The sequence below is a fragment of the Lepisma saccharinum genome, unplaced genomic scaffold (genome assembly GCF_977018435.1).
Source record: "Lepisma saccharinum unplaced genomic scaffold, izLepSacc3.1 HAP1_SCAFFOLD_1097, whole genome shotgun sequence".
Lineage (NCBI taxonomy): Eukaryota > Metazoa > Arthropoda > Insecta > Zygentoma > Lepismatidae > Lepisma > Lepisma saccharinum.
The window spans coordinates 16315-25302 of NW_028143743.1; positions in this window are offsets into that span (position 1 = coordinate 16315).

The following is an 8988-nucleotide window of genomic DNA, read 5'->3' on the forward strand; positions in this document are numbered from 1 at the left end:
ACTGGTACTCTACTGTCATAAATTGTGTAGTATATTAAGAAAAATGCCCCAGAAGTGTGTAATAAGACCGGATAACTTCTGTTATATTTGTTGAGAAGAAAAACATTTGCTTTGAAGAAGTGTTCAATTACTTCTAATTGAAAATAGGTACTTCTTTTGAATTTCGGCTGCAAGCTGGGAGACCAAGATAAAACGAGTGGGCACCACACGTGAGATATACTACGTGTTCCTTCAAACTCAATGCATGGTCGAAGGACTCTATGAAGCCCCTATGATTTTGAGGTAGTCTTGCAATCACAGTCTCTGACTGTCATTCTGTATGGTGTCCCTATGAAAAATGGATATCCAGGTAGAAAGAATCATTACCAATGTATGAATGTGGATTTTTTTTTTTGTTTAAAGTTTGTGAATGCATATAATTTGCATATTTCACCAACAAAAATTAATACCATCTATAGCCTACATGCTTCACAAGACAAATGAAGTCAAACTATGATACAGTTTTAAGGAAAGACATACATGACATATTTTTTGTAATTTTGAATTGTTTACAGACACCACAAAGTACTTCATAATTCTATGAAATCAGTTTATTATATTTTAATGTAATCCTGTGTCTAGAACCTTACATTTTATGTGTGAATGTTACACACGCTGTGATCCCCTTGTATTTTCTATTTCTGAATTTCAAAATGGCTTCCATACAGGAATTTTGCAACATGGAAAGCATTTTCCTGGGACCGTTCACGGTTGAAACAAACACGTTGTTATTCTTATTAATAACATGAGAACTTCATGGGAAACTGTTTCAAGGCCGACCGAAAACTGACGTCACGAAATAATCTTGACAAGATTACAACAGCCTTCCGTTCATTACTGAAAATTACGCTCATTAAGCAAGAGTCTTTTCTTTTGCTTCATATTAACTGCATTTAGATCTGACAGTAATTGTAAGAAGGGCGGGGGAGATAATGCGTTTCTAACCGTAATACGTAAACAAACCGCAAAAAACTTTCACAGAAAGAACTGTATTGGTCTAGAGGCAGCAACACTTTAAAGCCGACCCTCTTCTGCACAAAAAAAGAACATAACACATCTTAGGAGCAACAGAACGTAATTAACTATTCCCTCTGCCTTTCAGGTATCGACAATGTTTCTGGAGTCTTGCATTTATCACTACAATATGGTAACTTTTTATCTTGGCTTGATCCTTTTGGTTGCTATTGTTTGCTATTTTGGAATAACACAGAAGAACTTTCCCCCAGGTAAGAACTTTATATAATTAAACACCCTACATGCATACACAGAGTGTCCATAAATTATGTAACGATCCGTAGTATCTTTTAATTATTATGGACAACGAACTCCAACTTCCAGTCGTTCAACCATCGTTTTCCAATCAGGAAATATTCAGAAACATCACAGGAATGCAGTGTCAGACAGCACTGAAGCTCTTCCTGGTCATCAGCGGTAAACGGACGAAATCCAGGAAGAGGCTACAGTCCTGACTGTGCATTTGTTTAGTAAATTGAATTGGAATAAATGTCTTGGAGACAGAGAGTTCGGGGTCAGTTCTAATTCAGTTATTGAGGAGCAAGTTACGATTGAATAGAGAGAGGAGGAGGTTCTAGGGAGAGTGTGTTAACGCTAGTCGCAAGTCAGACTCTATGTACAGTCACAAGCATAACCTCTAACGGCAGATCTTCAGTTGCAGTACAGAGACAGGTATATCCTTACATTACCCATGCTGATCTTTAGGGGTGTGAAACTCAAGTGTCATGTGTTGCCATTCAAGTGTGTAAATTTAGTACCTCTAGCGCCTTACCATCAAGCTCACCATGAGCAGAGAGTGCTTTACTATCAAGGATGAATGATGATTAGTGAGCTACATTCCCAAAAGATCCCCCCATACCTAATGGTATGAGACGATATTTTGATGAAATTACTCGCAATGTTTTTCATGGTACATGTTCGTTACACAATACTTTCAACATGTGCGCCATCCACATCACGATCCCCATATATCGGCAGTGGCGCGAAAGACGTTTTGAAGCATTGCCGGCGTTATGGCGGCAGAAGCGTGTGTAAGGCGGTTTCGGAGCTCTTCCAATGTGGCAATGGGTCGGAACCATACAATACATATTCTGCATTGCCAATAACAGCTATTTTCAGTTACCTATAAATGAACGCCCACTTCCAGGCCAGGAATCGAACCCGGAAACTCTGCACAAGAGACTAAGATGACTGCGGTCGATAGTTTGTACTCCGTCGGTGGAATCTGTGGACCTAGGGAACTACAACAAGTCTCTGCGCAAGTAGTAACTCGAGAGGGCTCAACCAATGAACGCCTAAGACAGGGAAGTGAGTGCACGGAGGGGAAAGCACTACTGCATCTACCAGCCGTTTGCAGATCACACTGCTTTTTTCCGCCATATCGCTTTCTCCCACATCTCTACCGTTATGTGCGGTATTCGAAAATTGCCACGTTTCACTTCTACCTGAAAACTCCCTTTTTCAGTCAACAAAATGCCCAAATATCGTCCACGTATCTCTCATAACTTGCGCCTCTTTTTTCCTTCAAGGTCCATGGCATTTGCCTGTTGTTGGAGGATTGCTGGAGACCATGAAATATCCTGTATAGTTCTACAAGAGGGCATTGTTATTGGCCAAGCGTTATGGTAAGGTATCAGGCTACTACCTTGGCCCAATGCCGTTCGTCTTTGTTTCAGGAGTGGCTCAAGTTAAGGAAGCATTCAACATGGAGGACATCTCAGATCGCCCGACAGGAGTTGTAGGACAAATAACGCAGAGCAGAAGGCACATGCTCGGTAAGGAAAAAGGGTTTTCTACAGGGTGTCCCACGAACGGCGCAACTGGGAATTAAGAGTGGTGTTACTTTGTAACCGAAACCTGTACATACATAAGTCATACACCAAATGTTAGCCCTGTCCAAGTAGATATTTTTAAACATAGAAACAACAAACGGGGTGCAGTGTTGTTCATGCAGTGTTGCCAAATGTAAGTGAAAGTGTAAATTTATTTTTCCACAAAGCATGGATTTCATTTTCTTTTTTTCCTGTTTCCAGTATTTCCATGTCATAGACCATCACTAAACACACCTTTTGTTGCCTTCAAACATCAACAGTGTTGCCACTGTACCTTATATTTTTTAAAAAACACCCATTTGGACCGGTACGCCTTCACGAGGCATTTCAGGATTGGCTATACGCGAAAACGATCGGTTTTCTTCTCTGAACTATACATGGCGAAATAGTCCACCTACCCAAGGTGGAAATTGACGTAAAAATTTCCGTACGAATGTTTGACATGCAATTTTCCATGCTTTGTGGAAAAAGACATTTATACATTTTGTTTGGCAAATAAATACTAATTTAGGTAACCTGTTTACTGTGGAGACTTTGGTTACTTAGACGTCTTTAGTGTTAGGTCATGTATCAGCAGTGCAATCGTAAATATGTGTTTCCAACATGCTAGAAATACTACGTTCACTTACATTTGGCAATACTGCATGAACAACACTGCACCCCGTTTATTGCTTCTATGTTTAAACATATCTACTTGGACAGGGCTAACATTTGGTGTATGACTTATGTATGTACAGGTTTCGGTTACAAAGTAACGCCACTCTTAATTCCCAGTTGCGCCGTTCGTGGGATACCCTGTATTTACGTGATTCACAGACATTGCAAGCAATGGTTGGCAGTATGTAGTTTTAACTCCCGAAACTTTCGAGTTTACATCCATTCCCATAGTTATCCCATGTATCATTAAAAATTTGTGTTGGAACTTCAAAACACTATGGTTGCAAGAATTTAGTTTTGGCCGACCGCTTATTTTCGTTCACTTTATTTCTAAAAAGAACAACCAAAGCCAACTCTATTCCACCTTGTAGTGCTCTGCAATGGGAAAAATGAAACGGTGTCTTCTTAACACATCTTAGTCCTTTTCCCCCAAATTAGTAACAGTTGAACCTCCATAACCCTCTGTGTTAAAAGCTCATATGCATATACGTGTACAATTTACGTTTACTTCTTTGTAAGACATTTATACATTTTGTTTGGCAAATAAATACTAATTTAGGTAACCTGTTTACTGTGGAGACTTTCGTTACTTAGACGTCTTTAGTGTTAGGTCATGTATCAGCAGTGCAATCGTAAATATGTGTTTCCAACATGCTAGAAATACTACGTTCAAACAGATAATTCTTCGTCTATTTAACACACATTTGTCATTAGCCGATATCGTGCTGCAATCTTTGACCTACAACTATAGATTTGTCCAGTCTTACGGTGTGCAGCTTGCATCTTGGCAAGGGAAGTGGGGAGCGAGGAATACGCAGCAGACCAACTGACAACAGCGGTGGCGCCGAGAGTTACGACGTCGCGGGAGGAAGTGCTACGCGCATCTCGTTCTCCAAGCTGCAGCGTTTCTTATCGCGCTGATTGGTCGCTTACCCACTTCCCTTATCAGCATGTAGGTTGTCTGGACAAGAGCTATAATGGCTTTGCATGTAAACAGAATCTCTGCAGAGGCCTTGTGATGTAAGCTGATGTTAGTTTAGCGGCAGGCGTTACGAATGACGAGATTTACAACCTGCCCAGGGAACGAAAGAAAGCCAAGTAATGACTCGAGAGGGCTCGATCAATGAGTGAGTGAGAGTGGAAGTGTAAAGCGCTGCTTTGCTCCGCCCACTCGCTTTCTCATCTTCTCTACCGTTATGCGCGGCCATGCTCCACAGAGTCCAGAGTAATCGTGACCGAACAATCCATCAACAGATTTTACTTTCTTTTTTCCCAGGAATCCCCTTTGCCGAGGGGAGCTTCTGGAAGGAGCAAAGACGTTTCACCCTCCACCACCTGCGGGACTTTGGCTTCGGGAAGAGAAGCATGGAAAGTATCATCCACGAAGAAGTGGACAGCGTCATCCAAGAAGTGAAGCGATTGGCGGGACCTAGATGCAGAAATCCAATCTGCATCGAGGAGGTCACCCCCTTTGGCGACGATCAACGTCCTGTGGCGCATCATGTCGGGAAAGAAATACGAACTCGGGAACCCACAGCTGAAAAAGATGATCGGCCTGGTGAAAATGTGGTCGAAAATCTTCGGCACCTTGCCAGATCTAACGTTCTTCCTTCCTAGTTTCAAGAATTCGGCGACGTCCAACAATCAACTCGTTCTGAAGTCAGTGAAGAGAGACATCCAGGAGTTCGTTTCGGTGAGCCAACTGCAAAATGTACACTCCTGTTCGCACATAGCCGTACGCAGGATTTTTTCTGGGAGATGGAATGCATGAATGAATTAAAAGAAATGCAATCTTATCCCTTCCTTCCCATTCCCTACAGGTCTGTCTCAATACTTTTCTCCAACATCTCCCTGACCTTTCTGCAGACCTCTTATACGTGGTCTGCAATTGAAGTCCTCTTGGTACAAATATTTGGAGATGAATGCAAATTATGCAGTTATATAATCAACTCCACTCGTTTCATTCTTCGTCTGTTAGATTCAAATGTTCTTCTATGGAATTTATTTTCAAAAACTCTAAATATATGTTTTTCTTTTAGTGTAAAAAGGATATTTTCAACATCAATATAATACTACATGCAATCTTACTTACTTACTAAAATACAGTGTAGATTTGTATCTTTCACGTTAAGATACAGGTAGCTTCAAGAGAAAGTTAACCCATATACGCCCACCGCCAAATTCTTGGGGCGCTATGGTTTAATTTTTTTTCAAAAGTTACTACTTACTCACAACGGATTTTGTTTGTTGTGTTTGAATGTGGTTAGAACTCCTGCACATAAACCTTGACATTGCGTCGTTTGCAGAAGCAGTGTGAGTCTGGCAGGCATTGTTGTAACAGAGGTATGCGTTGTCTTGTAAAATGTCGTCTCGAAACACGTAAGTATAACAGTAATTAATTCATTTATTTGCACGTCTTGTTATTTTTTCTAACTGGATTACAGTTAGGAAGCAACCTATGCCATTTACTTCTTAATTTTTCATTAATTAATTCTGTTGAAAACTTGATATATGTGCTTGCTCCAAAAATTGGGCGTTGGACACTGCCGGATACGTTTTTTTTTGTTTGTTTTTTGCGATGGTAGTGTATACCGTTCTTTTATCATTATATTTCCATGTATTTCTTACACTGTTTAAAGCGAACATTAAAACCTACATTATCTGCTAATATTTACTCTCATGTGTTTGTTATTTTTCTCACTTTTGTTTACAAGAACAAATTAATCCGTGTGTATGTATAATATCTACAGTGTGTGTGTGTTTTGTTCGATTATTTGTACATTTTCCTTTTGCTTTGCGGATTCTGGAAGGGTGTGATAAACAGCTAACAAATACTGCTATCTACACCTGCCCTATAGAAAATCATATGCTGAGTGACGAGGTAAGTGGAGATGACTATGGAGATATGAATCATTTATCAGGAAATCAACTTCCAGCTGAATAATTTATCAGGGAATCAACTTCGAGCAGAGGGAGAACTTTAGGCTACAGGCCAAACAGAAAATGGTGTTTAGGAAGTAACTATTGGTGTTACTGATCTCGTGAATGATCCGTCTCATTCTCTTACAACAGGAGAAGCTGATAGTTTTGATGGTCCTAGTATTTCCAGCCAAACTGGCATTTCGGCAGTTTCGGGAACACCTCTTCCAGATAAGCCTGTGCAATCGCCACCAATTTCAGACGAAGATCCGTCAGTTTATCATAATCAAAAGGAGCGAAGAAAAGAAATGAACGAAACTAAGCAAGCGAAAAAAATAAATTCTCCTCTGCCAAAAAGTGAAGGTTCACCAGGCCATAAGTGGACAAATGATGATTTACCAATACCTCCAGAACGAGAATAAAAGAACAGATTTTACAAACACAGACAAGTCTCCTGTTGAATTTTTTTAGATGTTTTGGGATGATCAATTAATTAATGTGATTATTACAGGGTCGAACATTACTCCATGTCTAACGGTAATCATAATTTGGATGTTGCAAATACGATAGGCTTTTGATTGATTGCTGTTTGTATGAAGGAATCGTACTGGCAGCTTCTTGTATTTCCGATAAGTTGCAGTGTGGACAATGCTTGCTAGTTATACATAATCACTCCAGCAGGAAGAGGGAAGGAAGGTTTCGACTTTTAGGTTTCATATCGAACATTGTGCAGCGCTACCTTGAAAGATAGAGTACTCGTCCTTGCTTTGATTTGATTGATAGATTTTATTTTACTTCGCGTTTTGTGCCTCTTGGCTAATTTGCGAAGATGGGGATGAGTGATGAAATGATGAAATTGATGAATGGACATTCACAAACAACCATGCCCGAGCGAGATTCGAACCCGAGACCCTTGGCGGCGTCGCAGCGCGATGTGGTAACCACTCGGCCACAGGGTCCGGCCCGTCTTTGCTTTGAAAACTTCCTCACATAAGTATATTCACATTGTCCATCTACCGATATTTACTGCAACATAAATGTAAAAATTATAATGCTCTTCGCTTTGATTATGAATCATTAGTAATTGTTTAACATTACCTGAACATATCTTGTGTAAAACTCCTGTTACAGTAGTAAAAAAATAAATATAACTATGAAACAAAAATAAAATTAGTTTCAATAACATGTAGCCTTCCTGTGCCCAGCGCCCCATTTTTGGGGAAGTGTGTATTTCAAAAATGAAATATAAAAAATATAAATTCTCACATTTTGCATCATCAACTGAACACAAATAGTGAGTGTTGTCAATATAAACAAATTTTGAATTAAAAAAAAAAGTTGTGCATCTATGGGTTAAATTTTAAAAAAGCAAAGTAAGTTAGGAAATGTCCATTCGCTGTAATATCTGAACAATTTCCATTTAACAGTAAACTATAGGAGAGCACATAGAAATTCTAAATCCAGATTCTCCAAAGGACTTCATAGATGTATACCTACTGGAAATTCAGAAAAGAAAAACAGAAGAAATTAACTCATTTTCAGGTACGTTCTTAAACTCTTCCTGAAACACAAACCTAACCTAGCCCAACGCAGAATGATATTACGGTCGGGTATTTATTTTTTAAAGTACCGCTTTTGATGTAAATCTGACATGGAGAGTAGTATTTTAGGAAATAAAGAAAAGTCCGTACAATTTATGATTTTCTCTATCTGAGGGGAAAAGACTGCGGATGTTTATCTCAAACATAAACAGATGTAGGAAACCTCGACAGTTCAAGATGTCGTTTTTCCCACCTATCGTTCAGTTCACTTGCATGCTTCACTCGCTGATACAGCTTTTGTTTTTATTAATTAACAACGACTTATCGAATTGAGTTCAACGTTTCCAAAAGTTTCTTTTGCCGACGATCAAGCTATACCATGAAAAAACTACCTATGGGGACTGTTTGAAACTACAAGAAGATACAAAGAGAATGATGTAAAAATAACAAGCTAGATATGAACCTCATAAAATGCAGCATTGTCACTTACTCAAGTCGCAAAACGCCTTATGTTTTTCCACACCGCATTAAAAATATTTGATTAATTATGAAATAATATTTGCTTTGAGACAGGCACATCTTTCAGTTAAAATATATATCAAGAGGGCAGAAAACTTGTTTTGGTAATGTATATTAATCTCTCTCAAGCTTCACTCTACAGCTTGACCAAGAAAAGAATGTCCCCACAAACTCGCGAACTAAAGTGCACGCTCATTTGTTTTCTCCTCTCACTTCCCCTTCTCTCGTGCTCATTATCCCAGTCTAGTTTGCTGTATCCCGGTGTTAGGCTGGTGTAAGGAAATGACGTTGAACCAACTCTCGTCTCTCTCAGGACGGTGTTTTTCCATATCTATATTTGCATCTCTTTCTGTATCACACACTATTTTCTTTCCATCTCCCCCTTCCTCGCCTCTCTACTCCACCTCTTCCCCTTCTTCCAGGGTTGTTAAAGGTCCAGGAATTTTAATAAATCCAATTCCGGTCCA